General features: G+C 35.9%; 2 long non-coding RNA genes across 2 annotated transcripts in view; both read right to left on the minus strand.

Annotated features, from left to right (window-relative positions):
• The window catches only part of LOC309838843, a 530,643-nt gene that overhangs the window by 142,679 nt on the left and 369,472 nt on the right, over positions 1-18,492 (minus strand). The window lies entirely within an intron of this gene.
• Positions 1-18,492, minus strand: part of LOC309838842 — a 125,344-nt gene that overhangs the window by 18,231 nt on the left and 88,621 nt on the right. Inside the window, exon 2 of the long non-coding RNA XR_014298401.1 lies at positions 17,030-17,206. This is a non-coding gene — a long non-coding RNA (uncharacterized lncRNA). The remainder of the gene's footprint in view (positions 1-17,029; positions 17,207-18,492) is intronic.

The following is an 18,492-nucleotide window of genomic DNA, read 5'->3' on the forward strand; positions in this document are numbered from 1 at the left end:
GACACTGATGAAAGAAATTAAAGATGATACAAATAGATGGAGAGATATACCATGTTCTTGGACTGGAAGAATCAACACTGAAAATGACTCTACTACCCAAAGCAATCTACAGATTCAATGCAATCCCTATCAAACTACCACTGGCATTTTTCACAGAAGTAGAACAAAAAATTTCACAATTTGTATGGAAACACAAAAGACCCCAAATACCAAAGCAGTCTTGAGAAAGAAAAATGGAGCTGGAGGAATCAGGCTCCCTGACTTCAGACTATACTACAAAGCTACAGTAATCGAGACAGTATGGTACTGGCACAAAAACAGAAATATAGATCAATGGAACAGGATAGAAAGCCCAGAGATAAACCCATGCACATATGGTCACCTTATCTTTGATAAAGGAGGCAAAAATATACAATGGAGAAAAGACAGCCTCTTCAATAAGTGGTGCTGGGAAAACTGGACAGCTACATGTAAAAGAATGAAATTAGAACACTCTCTAAGAGCATACACATAAATAAACTCAAAATGGATTCAAGACCTAAATGTAAGGCCAGCCACCATTAAACTCTTAAAGGAAAACATAGGCAGAACACTCTATGACATAAATTGCAGCAAGATCCTTTTTGACCCACCTCCTAGAGAATGGAAGTCAGAACAAAAATAAACAATGGGACCTAATGAGACTTAAAAGCTTTTGCACAGCAAAGGAGACCATGAACAAGACAAAAAGACAACCCTCAGAATGGGAGAAGGTATTTGCAAATGAGGCAACTGACAAAGGATTAATATCCAAAACATACAAGCAACTCACGCAGCTCAATATCAAAAAAACAAACAACCCAATCCAAAAATGGGCAGACCTAAACAGACATTTCTCCAAAGACGATATACAGATTGCCAACAAACACATGAAAGAATGCTCAACATCATTAATCATTAGAGAAATGCAAATCAAAACTACAATGAGATATCACCTCACACCAGTCAGAATGGCCATCATCCAAAAATCTACAAACAATAAATGCTGGAGAGGGTGTGGAGCAAAGGGAACCCTCTTGCGCTGTTGGTGGGAATATAATTTGATACAGCCACTATGGAGAACAGTATGGAGGTTCCTTAAAAAACTAAAAATAGAACTACCATACAACCCAGCAATCCCACTACTGGGCATATACCCTGAGAAAACCATAATTTAAAAAGAGGTCATGTACCAGAATGTTCACTGCAGCTCTATTTACAAGAGCCAGGACATGGAAGCAACCTAAGTGTCCATCAACAGATGAATGGATAAAGAAGATGTGGCACATATATACAATGGACTATTACTCAGCCATAAGAAGGAACGGAACTGAGTTACTTGTAGTGAGTTGACGGACCTAGAGACTGTCATATAGAGTGAAGTAAGTTAGAAAGAGAAAAACAAATACCGTATGGTAACACATATATATGGAATCTAAAAAAAAAAAAAAGGAAAGACAATGGTCAGAAGAACCTAGGGGCAAGACGCGAATAAAGATGCAGACCTACTAGAGAATGGACTTGAGGATACGGGGAGGGGGAAGGGTAAGTTGGGACAAAGTGAGAGAGTGGCATGGACATATATACACTACCAAATGTAAAATAGATAGCTAGTGGGAAGCAGCCGCATAGCAGAGAGAGATCAGCTTAGTGTTTTGTGACCACCTAGAAGGGTGTGATAGGGAGGGTGGGAGGGAGGGAGATGCAAGAGGGAAGAGATATGGGGACATATGTATATGTATAACTGATTCACTTTGTTATAAAGCAGAAACTGACACAGCATTGTAAAGCAATTATACTGTAATAAAGATGTTAAAAAAAGAGAATAATAAAAGTCCTGTAATAATAGAATAATAACAAATAAATATATCACAAGTTTCTTTAAATTGATGCTAAGGTAATTGAAGTGTTTTCAGAATCTTGTGAAAATCCCTCAGAATTGTATGGTATTCAGTAACTTACAAAGGACTTTCACATGCAGATTTCTCATGTAATTTTTACACCAATGTTTTGAGGTGAGCAGAGTGAGAAATCATATTTACAAAGTATCTATGGAGATGCCAATAATGGTTCCTGATATCCCCATTTTACTTAAAAAAAGACCTTTAAAAACATGACTTTTATTAGGTTTCCAAGTATATAAATGAGCTAATACCATCATACAAGTGTTTTGATTTCTTGTCTAGTGTGCTTCTCGGTTTCCAAGAGTGTCTATGTATACATTTTTAGCTTCTATCATTGTTATAAAAGTAGAAAAATACCGCCTGGGCCACATGGAATATCAAACTTAGTTTCATCTCACTGAAATATGTCTATACTTTAAAAACTGCAGTAAAAGAATCAACATTATATGAATTATGTTTATCTCTTTTCCATTGTTTCTACTATCAACTTTTTATTGTTATTCTGTGATAGGCAGAATAGTGGTCCCCCAAAGACATCCACATGTTAATCTCTGGAACCTGTGACTGTGTTACCCTGCATGGCAGAGGGGACTTTCAGATGTAATTAAAGACCTCAAAGTAGGGAGATTATCCTGGATTATTTGGGTGGGCCCTGTGACATCAGAAGAGTGTTTAAGAGTATAGGAGGTGGTGGAAGACAGAGGCAGAGTGAGATTTGACTACCTGAGAATGGTCAGAGGGATGCAACATTGGTGGTTTTGAAGATGCAGGAAGGGGGCCAGAAGCCAAGGAATGTTGCTGTGCTTCTAGAAACCAGAAAATGCAAGGAAACAGACTTGTCCCTAGAACATCTGTAAGGAAATGCAACACCCCCGCCAGCTAACACATTGATTTTAGCCCAGTGAGATCGTTGCTGCACTTCTAGCTTATAAAATGGTAAGATAATACATTTTTGTTGATTTGAGCCACCAAGTTTGTGATAATTTGTTATGGTAGCAATAGATACAAAGGTCATTCACATAAATCTAATTACATACAGGAATATGTAATACAGGAATAATTAGGTATAACTCTCTTGTACTCAATCTTACTTGTAGACAAAAGTGACTTTTTAGTTGTTCAGGGCTGTTTTACTGATTCCCATAATTCATTAATGATGTTTTTCTTGTTACCTCCCTCAGGAATCTGAAAGAAGAATAGTATGTGATCTTGGACACGTATCGTAAATGCACAACCCATAAGGTAAAATGCTAAATACTTTTTTGATAATGTAAGGCTGACTGGATGAAATGTTTAACTGTGGGAGACACTCTGGAGAGTGGGCACCTCCACGTTAGAAGAAGCTTCTGTGAGTCATAACTTCTGGCAAATGTTTACCCACCAATAATGGAAAATATCCTCTTGGGGATCTTAAACTTGTTACCATGGATGTTGTTTGCTAACACTGACTGTTTCCCCCTAACTGCTTATAGAAACTCCATGCTGCCGTCCATCTGTTCCCTCAGCAGAGTACTTTTGGGCCAGCAGTTATTTCAGACATTTCTGTGATTTCAGATGTCTCTGCATATAACTGTACTTGATTTTGAGAATTTGTTGCACAGAGCTTCCAGGCAGGTAGAAACATACAGCTCCAACTTTTCTCCTTTGGGCAACAACATGAGAGAAACTGGTAACATCCAAATTAGTAAAAAAAAAAAAAAAAAATGTTATAAAGCCTGATTTCTCACACTTCTGTTTTGTAACACTCATCACACCATAGGTTTCTTATATAAAATTTATTCCTTATTATTAATTCCTCATTGATTTTAAAGGTGACTTTTTAATTGCTATATCCCAGTGGATAGGACGGTGTCTGGTACATGGTCAGCTCAAATCCTTTGTGTGTCTTGCAACAGGATCTAAGCTGTGACCCTTGACTTCATTTCCAGCAGGCTTCTTCTTTCTCAAATCATTTATGGAACTGTCTTGAGCAATACCAATGACTTTTTGGTGTTTCTAATGCACTGCATTTTCTGTTTTTGTCACTGCCATCCCCCCTCTCTGCAATACTATTATCACCCTACTGACCTTGCCAGAATGAACTCATAAAAGCTTTTGTAAAGAAAGCCACAGCTGTACCCCATTCCCCTCTGTCCCTCACCCCAGTTTCAGTTTAGTCCCATGAGTTCTCATCCCTCATGTGTAGTCTGATCTTCTGTCTGGCCACACTATATTTGAGGACAGGGATTATATTCTTTATCTATCTATCTGCTTACCTACCTACCTACCTATCTAGTATTTCTACTTCCCTGCACAGTGCCTGGTGCCCAAAGGACATTCAATAAATATCTGCAAAATGATGATTAAACATTCTTAAAATTTTATATGAAGTTTGGTCTGCAGGAATTAACACATTGAGCTCTTGGAAGGCAGGGATGGGTCCTAAAATTAATTGTCCTCTTCTCATAGAACTTACAGTACTTTATGCATAGAAGTTACTAAACAGGGCTTCCCTGGTGGCACAGTGGTTGAGAGTCCGCCTGCCGATGCAGGGGACACGGGTTCGTGCCCTGGTCTGGGAAGATCTCGCATGCCGCGGAGCGGCTGGGCCCGTGAGCCATGGCCGCTGGGCCCGTGAGCCATGGCCGCTGAGCCTGAGCGTCCGGAGCCTGTGCTCCGCAACGGGAGAGGCCACAACAGTGAGAGAGGCCCGCGTACCGCAAAAAAGAAAAAAAAAAAGTTACTAAACAAATAAACAAACATTAAATGTAAAGCAAAGAATAGTACAGCCATTAGGCCATAGGCTTCAGCGACAGAAATCTGAGTTCACATTCAGTCTTGGATGATGGATTGGAACCATAAATCCTCCACATAGTTCTCTCCATCCATGTCTTTCTTCCGTACAGGATTTTTTTTTTTTTATTTACTCCTACTTTGCTAATTATATTTTTCTATTTCATTTTTTTCATCATTTGTCTTGCTCTTCTTTCTCTTCCTCTGAGTATGTGTATAGATACATATATGTTCCATGCATGTTTGGGAGTAAATATGGGTGGTTTGCTGACCACAAGACCCTTTGAGTGTAATTAAGAAAAGTTAGAAGCTGAGACTTCTCAACAATGAATTCAAATGGATTCCAACAATACAAACATAAATAAATTATACAAAACATAAGAACAGTTAAACAGACTGACACTAAAGTTGTTATAATTTGACTTTTTCTTCTTTCAAGACTTGAATATTCTTATCACTCTGTTTTATGCTTCGCCAATCTCCCCTTTTCCCCTCTGATTTTTCTCCCCTTTTCTCTTCCACAAGTCATCTTTTCAATGGAACTTCAGCTTGTTAAAACCAAATTTATTTTAGCTTTTAAATGGTGAGAGAAAAGAAGATTGTTCTTTGGAATGGAAATCAGGACAGGTGTAAGACGTTCACAAAATAAGTGCCCAGGTCCTCGGGCTCCCCTCCAGCACTGTGGGAGCTGCAGTCGTGAGTGTAGAGCTAATTCCTGTGATCCCGTCAGAGGCATGGGGTGAGGGAAGGGCAGAGAGGAAGGAGCTTTCAAGAGAAATATGATTGAGTTCTCCTCACTGTGTCCACATTCTTTTTTCCTATCATGTCATCACCCCTGTATTTTCATATTTCTGTTGACTGCTCTTTAAGATACACCAATCTCACTGTGCATTTATCCTCCATTTTCTCTTGTTACCTTGATGCCACTGGGGGGAGAAACTCCCTGCTGTTGATGGTTGCCACGGATAAATAAAATAAGCATTTCTCAATACATTTAAGGAACTGTTAGAAATCATAGGTTTCCAAGTAGTAAATGACTGGTTAATTCAACCAATGTGATGATGAAGAACACATTTTCAAGCAGAAAAACAAAGGACTCATTCTGTACTCTTTTTAATTACACTCCTCTCAGAGTGCAAATCCCAATTTAGAATACCTTGGGGAATCCTCTGAAAAGCGGAAAACCTTCCTTGGCTTTCTCTGAGATACTTTCAGCCCTTTCATAATAATTGATGTCATTTAATATTGCTTTAGTTTTAACTAATAAGATAGGATCAGCCACTTACACTGCTTCTTTTCTTAACAAGGGCCAGTACAATGTATATTCTTTACTGAGGCTGACTTTGCTTTTTAATGATAACTGAAATTTTAATAATTTTTGGATGGGTCATTGTGACTTGCAAACAATTTGAAGAGTCTGTCAAATGTATAGAACTTATGACATGCATGAAAGGACTTTATTTGCAAGCACCTGAGGAACGATAACATGGCTCCCTTCCCAATGAAAATCAAGTCAAATTTACTGACATTATAAAAATGCTAAATTATCTACTAAAAACAAGGAAACAGCTTTAAAGTCCACTAGCTGATGACACGGCATTACTTCAAAATAAAATAAATTTGTAATATGTCTTATTCTACTTGCCTTTAAATAGCAGGCTGGCATTTTCACCAAGCATTAGAAGACCGTGGGTAGTCATGACACTTAGTACTCCAGACCTTATTTTCTTTTTTATTTTATTTTATTATTATTTTTTGCGGTACGTGGGCCTCTCACTGCTGTGGCCTCTCCCGTTGTGGAGCACAGGCTCCGGATGCACAGGCTCAGTGGCCATGGCTCACGGGTCCAGCCGCTCCGTGGCATGTGGGATCTTCCCGGACCAGGGCACGAACCTGTGTCCCCTGCATCGGCAGGCGGACTCTCAATCACTGCGCCACCAGGCAAGCCCCCTTATTTTCTTTTTTAAAAGAAAGTGTGTACACAGTCTAATGTGATTTAAGAAAGAAACCTATTCTTTGAATAGCATTCCTACAGTTAAACATATTTTATATAGTGCTCTATAACTGTGGAAAAACTCAACTGCGTAAATAACAAAAAAGTCTAAGTAAAGTGATATTATTTTTTACTGATATAGTTGGCAAGGATCAAAACCAAAATAAAATGTACACAAGAGAATGAGAAACGAGAGATCCTCATATACTGCTAGTGGGAGGGTAACTTTGTGTAAACTATGTAGAATACAATTTGTCAATATATGTTAAATAATTTTAAAATGTTAACTCACTTTGTAAGTACAGTTCCACTTATAGGAAATAATTATAGGTGGACAGTTATGTCCATAGAAAAATATTCACTACAATGTTACATATGATAAAATTGGAAATAATCTAAATGTCCATTAACAGGTACATGACCAAATACATTTTGATAGTGACATTAAATAGATTCTATTAAAAACTGTTTTTAGAAAATACGGTAAATGGCATGGGGATATATTCATAATTTATAAAAGAGTATAATTACAATCTATGAAAAGGAACTACAAAGCAAAGACTTGTACTGATTCAAAATGGCACCCAGCTCAATTGGCTCTTGCCCCAGAATTAAGCCTGGAGAATTGTCTTCTAAGTAAAGCAGGTCCTGTACATGAGGGAAGTTCCTAGTGTGGATATCAGACTCTGAGAGAAAGTGAGAACAGAGCTTCAGGTAACAATGGCTTCCTCAATAGGCAGTACGGGAAAAAGAAGGAAAATGTGAAGAGCAGCTTACTTCAAAGATGAAATACTCGAAAGCCCGTTACCTCAGAGGAAAATCCTCCTTAAATTGGAAACTACAAGGACTCCCAGCATCCTGGCTGCCTTCTCATCACCATTCGCCTTACAGGCAAGACCCCTGTGGTCACCTCTACTCACAGAGAGCTGCTGCCAAGGCCTGCACTGGGGGAAAGTCCTGTGAGGAGCCAACCTATATGGTTGCCACAGAAACCATGCCAGTTACAGATACTACACATTTTAATCGCTCAGCAGTAAATGTGACTGACTAGCCAGGAAACACCAAGTGCTTGAGGAAAACCAGCAGTATGGAAGAGAAGCATCAAAATTGGAAAAAAAAAAAAAAAAAAGGAGAAAAAAAAAGAAAAACAAAGGAAACAGTACATATTCACCTAGGCTATTTTTTATTATCTTGAATTGAAACTGAATAGTTTGATCTAAAAGCAGATTTCATGTTAAGGGAAAAAACAACAACAACAACTACTACTACTCAGTGAACCCTTTTCTCTCAAGAGTCCTTGATTCTTCTGATGACCAGTTTAATTCCATTCAAGCTCCCAAACTAGGTGCCAACTTCCTGGGGCAATTAATTGGATTTATAAGAGTTTATGTCCAGGAGGAATTTTCAGTCTGATGCCAAGTAATTGACGACTGAATTTTTTTCTGGTTTCAATCCAAGTATTTATTCTTAACATGGTAAAACTTTAGGATTTGTAGTATTTGCATAGCTTCCAACTGTTTCCATTGCTGCAAGACATGGGCCCATCTATAAATTTCACGTGATAATCATTGACATTTATCTTTGTTATTGTCACCTGGTATCTGCATCAATGTCAAAATAAGAGTCTTAAAAAAATGAAGGTCTGCAGTTTTACTGGCCCAGCAACAGAAGTTTTACTGGATAAACCCTATCTCTGCATGACAGAGAATAGGCAACAGAAGCATCTCTGACAGCTGTTGCATGATGGAGTAGGAAAAAGGTCACTTCCTGCAAATGTTAGGGATTTTAAGAATCCCACAGGCATTGGAGGAATAATTGGACTCAACAAGCAATCAATCATATGTGAAGCATGTGAAGTATATCTAAAGACCAAAGGTCAGGATTTAATGTCCAAATTCAGCCAATTGTTCAGATAGTCTGGAAGTAAAAAGATTTAATTTCAGAGACATTTACGTGGAGAAATTTACATGGAGTTGAATATAAAATACAGAGGTTTTTTTCTATTTTCCTTTAAAAATCTTTGTAGACAAAGTAATATGATACATTAGAAACTAAAAGATCCTCCCCAAATTTGATGACTTACTATTGAAGTAATTCATATTAACATATTAACGTTTTTAACTGGTTTTTTTCTTAAGAAGGATTCCCTTTTTTTCAGAAACTAAAGAGTTTAATAGTATATTGGCTTTAATTGATGTTAATAATTTTAAGAACTAAATTAAAGAAGTAATAAAAATTGATAATATGATAATCACTAGCATCCTACTAAGACATTTAGTTGGCAGTTTAATTTTAGATCATCTGGGTTTCTTCTAGATTCATATATTATTAAATGAAGTTTTGCTTAAGCTGTTGTACTAAATATTGGGGAAATATGAAAATAAAAACCAGTGTGACTGTGTCCTTCAAGACCCTTAAAATCCTTCATTGAGTGTGGCGGATTCCTAATTGTCCCTAAATATCCTTTGTCCTCTTATTTATTTTTTTAATTGCAACTTCTTATTTTGAAATATGTTGCCTTCCAGAAGTTGCAGAATAGCAGAGAGAGTTCCAGCATATCTTAACTCAGGTTCACCCAATGATCATATTTTATATAAACATAGTACCTGGTCAAAACCGAGAATCCAACATTGGTAACTACTCTTACCTCACGTTCAGGCTTTATATAGATTTCAACAGCTGTTAAATGTACTCTTTTTCTTTCTTTCTTTTGTTTTCTGTGTATAGTTCTTTGAAATCTTATCACAAGGGTAAATTTGCTTGACCATCTTCACACAGTCTCTATTACAATTAGGGTACACAACTCTTTTATCAGCACCAAGACATTCCTTTGTGTTACTCCTTAACAATCACACCCTCCTCCCCGACCCTAACCTCTGGCAACAACTGACAAGCTGTTTATCGCTATAATTTTGCCATTTCAAGAACATTATATAAACAAAATCGTGTCACATGCAGCGTTTTGAGATTGGCTTTTTTTCATTAGGCATAGAGTCGTTGAAATCCTTCTAAATCGTGTGTATCAATAGTTTGTTTCTTTGTATTTATTGCACCACAGTTTATCCGTTCACCAGTTGAAGGACTTTGGGGTGGCTTCCAGCTTTTGGCTACTACAAATAAAGTGGCTATGAACATCTGTGTACATGTTCCCATGTGACTATTCTTTCATGTCTCTAGGATAAGTACCAAGGAGGGCTGGGTTGTATCATGTGTGTTGTTAGCTTCATAGGAAGCCCCAAACTGCTTTCCAAGACTATGTGATACTTTACATTTCCTTCAACAATGTGTGAGAAATCCAGTTTCTCTGTAACCTTGTTAGCACATGGTAATTTCAGTATTTTAAAATTTTAGCCGTTTAAATAGGTATGCAATAGTATCTCATGTTGCTTTAATTTTCATTTCTTTAATGGATGATGGTGAACATCTTTTTTTCATATGCTTATTTGCCATCTCTATACCGTCTTTTGTCTATTTTCTCATTCAGTTGTTTTCTTGAGAGTAGAGAATTTTTTAATATATTCTGGACAAAGATTCTGTCTCAGATATATGATTTAAAAATATTTCTGCCAGTTGATGGCTAGCTTTTTTTTTTTAACATCTTTATTGGAGTGTAATTGCTTTACAATGTTGTGTGAGTTTCTGCTGTACAACAAAGTGAATCAGCTATATGTATACATATATCCCCATATCCGCTACCTCTTACCCTCCCTATACCACCCCTCTAGGTGGTCACAAAGCACCGAGCTGATTTCCCTGTGCCATGCAGCTCCTTCCCACTAGCTATGTATTTTACATTTGGTAGTGTATATATGTCAATGCTTCTCTCTCACTTTGTCCCAGCTTACCCTTCCCCCTCCCCATATCCTCAAGTCCATTCTCTACGTCTGCATCTTTATTCCTGTCCTGCCCCTAGGTTTGTCAGAACCCTTTTTTTTTTTTTTAAGATTCCATATATATGTGTTAGCATATAGTATTTGTTTTTCTCTTTCTGATTTACTTCACTCGGTATGACAATATCTAAGTCCATCCACCTCACTACAAATAACTCAATTTCGTTTCTTTTTATGGATAATATTCCATTGTATATATGTGCCACATCTTCTTTATCCATTCATCTGTCGATGGACACTTAGGTTGCTTCCATGTCCTGGCTATTGTAAATAGAGCTGCAATGAACATTCTGGTACATGACTCTTTTTTGACTTATGGTTTTCTCAGGTTATATGCCCAGTAGTGGGATTGCTGGGTCATATGGTAGTTCTATTTTTAGTTTTTTAAGGAACCTCCATACTGTTCTCCATAGTGGCTGTATCAAATTACATTCCCACCAACAGTGCAAGAGGGTTCCCTTTGCTCCACACCCTCTCCAGCATTTATTGTTTGGAGATTCTTTGATGATGGCCATTCTGACCAGTGTGAGATGATACCTCATTGTAGTTTTGATTTGCCTTTCTCTAATGATTAGTGATGTTGAGCATCCTTTCATGTGTTTGTTGGCAATCTGTATATCTTCTTTGGAGAAATGTCTGTTTAGGTGTTCTGCCCATTTTTGGATTGGTTTGTTTGTTTTTTTGATATTGAGCTGCATGAGCTGCTTGTATATTTTGGAGATTAATCCTTTGTCAGTTGCTTCGTTTGCAAATATTTTCTCCCATTCTGAGGGGTTGTCTTTTTGTCTTGTTTATGGTTTCCTTTGCTGTGCAAAAGCTTTGAAGTTTCATTAGGTCCCATTTGTTTATTTTTATTTCCATTTTTCTTGGAGGTGGGTCAAAAAGGATCTTGCTGTGATTTATGTAATAGAGTGTTCTGCCTATGTTTTCCTCTTGATGGCTAGCTTTTTATCTTCTTAACAGGTTCATACATAGAGCAAAAGTTTTTAAGTTTGATGGTCCGTATTATCAATTTTTGTCTTTTATATATAGATCGTGACTTTGTGTCATGTCTAAGAACTCTTTGTTCTTAGCATGGGAAAATCTTTTCTTGTATTTTCTTCTAGAAGTTTTCTAGTTTTCCATTTATATAGATCTATGATCCATTTTTAGTTAAAATTTGTATAAGATGTGAAGTTTAGGTCTGGTTTTGGAGGGTGGTGTTTGGAGTTTGGTGGGAGAAGTGGCCAAGTTTCAGGAGGAAGAAAACTGGTGAGTGAAAAGTTTCAACAGTACATAAAGAATAAAGTTTCAAGATAGTGACAGCAGAATAAAGGAGATTGGATGGCAGTCAAAATAGTAGGGGCACATGAAGAATTGAACATGTCAGAAGACAGAAAGGAAGGAAGAGTGAAGAAAAAGATTCAGAGAGTGTTCTGAAAGGAAACAAAAATTTTAACAGTTATGTTCAAAGCATCAAAAAATGTCTGGTTCTTAGACTTGCCTGCAATTGGACTGGGCTATGTTGGTTGAGATTTCTCCCCATATATATTATCTGTCATACTTAAAAGATAGCATTCTGGATCTCTTGTTTGCTCAAAAGAGTTATCTCAGTGGTGAAATATCAAGTCTGTTGAGGAAGTTTATTATAACTTCAAAACAGTTCAGGAAGGGGGAATAATTTTGACTTCAAGGTGCATTTTGCTGATTCTGAAATTCTTTTGTGTGGCTTTTTGTTCAAGTGATCCTAACCCAAAAGCAAAAGAAGGATAACGGTTTTGAATGTGCTCTGAAGGTACTTAATAGCATTGGAAATGTAGATAATAGCTTATAAAATATTGAGAGTTCTTAAAATTAGACTAAAAGGGAGATTCAAACAATTCTATTCATAATTTGGGGAGAAATGCAATAACTAAAATTTCCTCAGTCACATATTCTCAAAAATAATTGATCTGGAATAAGTACAATTCTTTTTGCTAGAGACAGTTAAGTATAGAGACTTTGATCAGGTACCACTTGAAAGTTAATTATCCACGTATCTGAAATAGATGAAATTTAATAGAGAGGCCATGAAGAAGTCACATTAAGAGGCAGCAAAATAAAGTACCACTGTAAAATCTTGGTAAATTTGTTAAAATAACAACAAATGGAGAAATGAATAACTATTTCATTTGAATTTTAAGGCCTATTTTCCCAAGAACCATTAACAACATTACAGGTGTAAAGTGAGAACTGATTAATTTATATGGGAAATATGGCAGAAAACAATTTCTGTTTTCACTCTTCTTTCCCTCAGTAGATTTGCAATGATTAGTGTTTGCATTTCCGTGAAGAGTTGCTTAAACCAATAAACTTGCTCTTGGCAGCCCATGTCAAACAAGAGCACCATTGTATCACTTACGGATTGTACTAGTGTTAGCTGACTTGTAGAAACTAAAACTAATAGATGTTACTAAAATTTATACATACACACACACACACAGAATTTAAGAATCAGCTATTTATCTTCCTACCTATATTTTTCAGGAGAAAGAAGAAAAAAGGATGTACTCATGGGCTAGAAACTATTTTTTATCAAGAAAAGAATAGAGATCATTTTCAACCTGAATATTTCCAATAAACACTTTGCTGTAAATTATTGAGATGTTTCTACATAATTGCCTTGTCCTATTTTTCAGGACATATAGAAAGCCTTTGCCACAACTTAAATTTTTTTCTTTCAGTTTTATCAAGGTATAATTGACATACAGCAATGTATAAGTTTAAGGTATACAGCAAAATGACTTACATATCTTGTGAAATGATTACTACAATAAGTTTAGTTAGCATCCATTATCTTGTGTAGATACAAAAACAAAAAAGAAGTTTTTTTTTCTTTTTATAATGAGAACTTTTAGGATCGACTCTTAACAGATTTCAAACATATCATACAGCAGTGTTAACTATAGCTATAACGTTGTACATTACATCCCTAGTACTTATTTATCTTATAACTGGAATTTTGTACCTTTTGACTACTTTCATCCAATTCCCCAGCCCCATCTCCACCTCTGGCAACCACAGATATGATCTCTTTTTCTGTGAGTTTTGTTGTTGTTTGTTTGTTTTAGATTCACACATAAGTGGGATCATACAGTATTTGTCTTTCCCTCTCTGACTTATTTCACTTAGCATAGTGCTGTCAAGATCCATCCATGTTATCTCAGATGGCAGGATTTCCTTCTTTTTTGTGGGTGAATAGTATTGTGGCTGAATATAATTTTATATATGTATATATATATACATTTTCTTTATCCATTCATCTGTTGATGTACAATTAGGTTGTTTCCATGTCTTGACTATTGTGAATAACACTGCATTGAACATGAGGGTACAGATATCTCTTTGACATAGTGACTTTGTTTCCTTTGGAATTATATGCAGAAGTGGGATTGCTGGATCATATGGTAGTTCTATTTTTAATTTTTTGAGGAACCTTCATACTGTTTCCCGTAGTAGCAGCACCAATTTACATTTTCATCAACAGTGCACAAGGGTTGCCGTTTCTCCGAAGTCTCCTCAGCATTTGTCATTTCTTGTCTTTTTGATGATAGCCATTTAACAGGCATGAGGGGATATATTGGGTTTTGATTTGTATTTCCCTAGTGATACCAGATATTGAACACCGTTTCATATACCTCTTGGCCATTATATATCTTCTTTGGAAAAATGTCTATTCAGGTCATTTGCCTATTTTTAATTAGATTATTATTACTACTACTATTATTATTTGCTATTGAGATGAGTTATTTCTATATTTTGGATACTAACCCCTTTGCAGATATATGCTTTGCAAATATTTTCTCCCATTCCATAGGCTGCCTGTTTACTTTGTTGATCATTTCTTTTGCTGTGCATCAGAGCTTTTTAGTTTGATGTAGTCCCATTTGTTCACTTTTACTTTATTGCCTTTGCTTTTGGTGTCAGATCTAAAAAATCATTGCCAAGACCTATGTTTTCTTCTAGGAGTTTTACGGTTTCAGGTCTTACATTTAAGTCTTTAATCAATTTTGAGTTAATTTTTGTGAGTGGTGTCTACAACATTTTAATATTTGTAATAAATCTGAACGTATAGCAATATCATCCAAATTTATTAGGGAGGTTAACATGTAATAGTCAAATCTCTAGCATAGGTTAATTTGAATAGTTCTCTTAAGACTTTAAAATTTGTCCTCATAGATCTGACCTCCTAAATGTGGAAAGTAAAGCATAAATGTTAACAAACACTTTTCAAATATTATTTGAATAGGTTCCAAAATAGCTACAATGCTAGGAAATCGTCCCTAGCAGCTGGACCTGCTTCAGTTTATTTATGCTCTTACTTTGTAAGATTTTTGGATTCGGACTGAATTATGTCGGGGACTAGTTGATATTGACTTTATTGTTGTCCTGCTCACAAACCGAGACCACACTTTTAATGTTGCCAATAGTGTACAGAAGCAGACAACCAAATTTTGGAATGGGTGGTTTCCCTACATTAACTCAAATTGATTTTGTTCTTCCCAATGCTGATAAATATTATCTTGGAATGTAATAATAAAATGGAAATTCTATAAATATGTTTAGTTGAAAATATCCAAAGGATAAACTATAATTCAATGGAATATGTAAAGTTAGAGTTCAGAAATCCAGACATTAGGTTCAAAGTTCCTCTCTGACTATTTGATTACCTTAGTTTTTCTAATATAATTGAGATTCTGCCTTGACTATACAAATGAGCTATAGAAAAGTTGTAAAATTAATATAAACATTTGAAATATTTTCTTTTTGCTCACTTTGCAAAGACTTCCAGTTTAATTCTAAATAAATACCAAGTTTGAGAGGCCGATTTAAGGCAGGTGTATCATTACTTTCTCACACAGTTTTTCAAGTCGGTAAAAAGTATGCAAGAATCTGAATGTTCTTTGCAACAGTAGCTTCAATTTCCATCAGCCAAGATCCAATTTGTATCAAGGTAAAACTTGCCCCATTAGATCTGTTCAGCAAAGCCATTAAACAACTTTTGGTGTTCTTGCTTTTTCACATTTAGGACACTAAACTTTTACAGAGAAAGACTGTTTGAAGCCTTCCTAATTATTTCCATTATTGTACAAGAAGGATTTCTAAGGCTCAGCCTCTCTTGTAATTCTCAAAGTTCTCAGTGCAAATTATATGGCAATCTAAAATGCCTTTCTCCAGCTTTGTGACCTGATTATTATTTAGACTCTCTCCAGCAGTGAACCTGAAGATCATGCAGATGTGTTCTTTGGGAAAGTCACTGTGTACCTGAAGAATTTGTTTTGTAGGAAGCCAACTCAGATTTATCACCAGTCATGAAAATTCTTTATCAGTGCTTTTCCATAAAGCAGGCCTACTAGTTCCATTTTAGCTCTGACAGAAAGCTGATCAGGAATACTATTATTAAGCCATAAATGCCTATTTTAAAATATGTTGCCTGTGTTACTATACTGTATTATATCATTAATTCATGTAATATTTCCTTTGGTTTTAGTATCTTCTGTGTCATAATCAAAACTGAAATAACTCTGGAAATGTAAAGTGTATAGCATATATCTAAAGTTGAGAATCAGAATAAACCTACAACTTAATTTGAGTAAATACATACAAATTTAACTAGACAGGAGTGACCATGTATATTCACGACATGCAGTATTCACAATGCTGAACAGCAATAGTATTTGCCAAGATAGTCACAGTTCCTAGAAGAGTGAGATTAGCTGCAACTATAGACATCCATTAGTCCAATTTTTATTAAACAAAAGACAAAAACAATTTGTTTTTCTTTGCCTTCAAAAACAATTCAACAGGGTAGCTATTTTTTTACATCCTAGGATATACTAGTGATCGAATGTCAGTCTGTATTCATAAGGAATGGAGCCAAGTGGGAACAAGGATAAGCAAATAATTCCAATTAGTGAGATAAACTATCAGCTAGGAATTTATTCAGGGTGCTACTGGCACACCTTACCCAGCATTATTTTTCAGGGAAGATGTTGAAGGTCAAGAGATATTCAAGTAAGAGCTAACTAGGCATGAGGTCCTGTAAGAGATGGGGTGCTCCAGTCATAAGGAGCTGTAGGTTGAGGACGGCTCAATGTAGATTTACAGTCCTGTCATATCAGACTTAATAAGGAGTTTGGCCTTCATGCTGATATTAAGATATATCACTGAAGGAGAGTGAGATGATCCCATTTCAGTTTAGAAAGATCATTGTGGCTCAAGTATAAGGAATTATTTTCTAAGAGAATAATGGAATTAGACCAGTTCAGGTAAAAAATGATACTGTCTTACACCATGGTAGTGATGGAGAAGAAAAAAAAATACATAAAGTACATTTATATCTCATCTTATTCTGTTACAACTATTGTTTTATATTAGAGTACACAGATGTTACTTTTAAAATATACTATGATTCTGAGGAGGCATTTACTTACAGATCCTCTTGTATTATTTGTAACAATGTCATATTTATCTCTGAAGCACACATTCTCTGCTGTCATCTTAAATTCCCAGGTTATTTGATCTGATAAAACATTTATCTTCCAAAACGTGACTAAATACTGTCCCCAAAGTCACATGATATTTCATATTTGTGCAAACACGTTTTTCTGCTGAAAGATAAATAAAAATAAAGGCTTAGATATTTGATTTTGCTGATGTTAAAAATGATAAAGCAAAAGGAGAAGTAAACAGAGTTTAAGAAAATGTAAAATGTGTATTGTGAAAACAGACGTATCTGAAAAATGAATTGTTTAAGGGAAATATAGGTATAAGAGGCATGCCTGAGAAATGCAAGAAGAAAGGGGATTAAATAAAAATATAGACTCTTAACTACTGCCTACTCATAACAATACCATGATTTACATCATATTTTATATATGTATATATATATATATATATATATATACACACACATATATAGGAATGATGAGATTGTTATTCCAGAAAGCAATATAACCTAGTAGAAAATTTATTAAGTTAGAAAAGGGAAAATGAAGTTCTAATACTGATTTCAGTGCTTCAGGCAAGACTTTGGGCATCAATTTCCATACCTGTAAAATGATCAAACGTATCTCATGTGTAAATGTATAAAAATGAAATAATAGGGGCTTCCCTGGTGGCACAGTGGTTGAGAGTCCGCCTGGCGATGCGGGGGACGCGGGTTCATGCCCCGGTCCGGGAGGATCCCACGTGCCGCGGAGTGGCTGGGCCCGTGAGCCATGGCCGCTGGGCCTGCGCGTCTGGAGCCTGTGCTCCGCAACGGGAGAGGCCACAGCAGTGAGAGGCCCGCGTACCGCAAAAAAAAAAAAAAAAGAAAAAAGAAATAATAGTTTTGAAAATGGTTTTGAGAAAAAATGTGCAAGAGATTTTATAGTGACTCATTGTAGGGAGTGACTTTTTTTAGGAGTCACAGAAATACAGGGGAAACAAAATTCATTCCAACTAAACCAAAAAAAAAATTTACTGGAATAGTAGGTTTTTAAGATTATAAAAATAACCAATTTTATATGAAAACTATATCTGAACCCATGAAACTTCTATAGAATACAGGAATCCATAAAGTTATATATTTTCAAGTTTTGCAATCAAAATAGCTTCCTTAATATTTCTTATGCGTTTCCCATATACATATGCTTCACACATGCTCCTTATTTTTCAGACAAGGGCAGTGTTTTCATTATACATTTACGTTGTTATTGTAACTATTTTCTAGGTCTGTCAATAAAATTTGGACTCATGCATTGATAACACATTTGTGCAATTAAATTTTAATTCTCACTAGTAATTCTAGCTTTTTTGAATATACAAATCATCTACATTTATTATATTATTGCTGTAACACCTCATACACATCTTGAGACCATTTAGGCCCCAAAAGATGATTTAATATTCCAAG

This window comes from Grampus griseus (assembly GCF_964374135.1).
Source record: "Grampus griseus genome assembly, chromosome: 21".
NCBI classification, from domain to species: domain Eukaryota; kingdom Metazoa; phylum Chordata; class Mammalia; order Artiodactyla; family Delphinidae; genus Grampus; species Grampus griseus.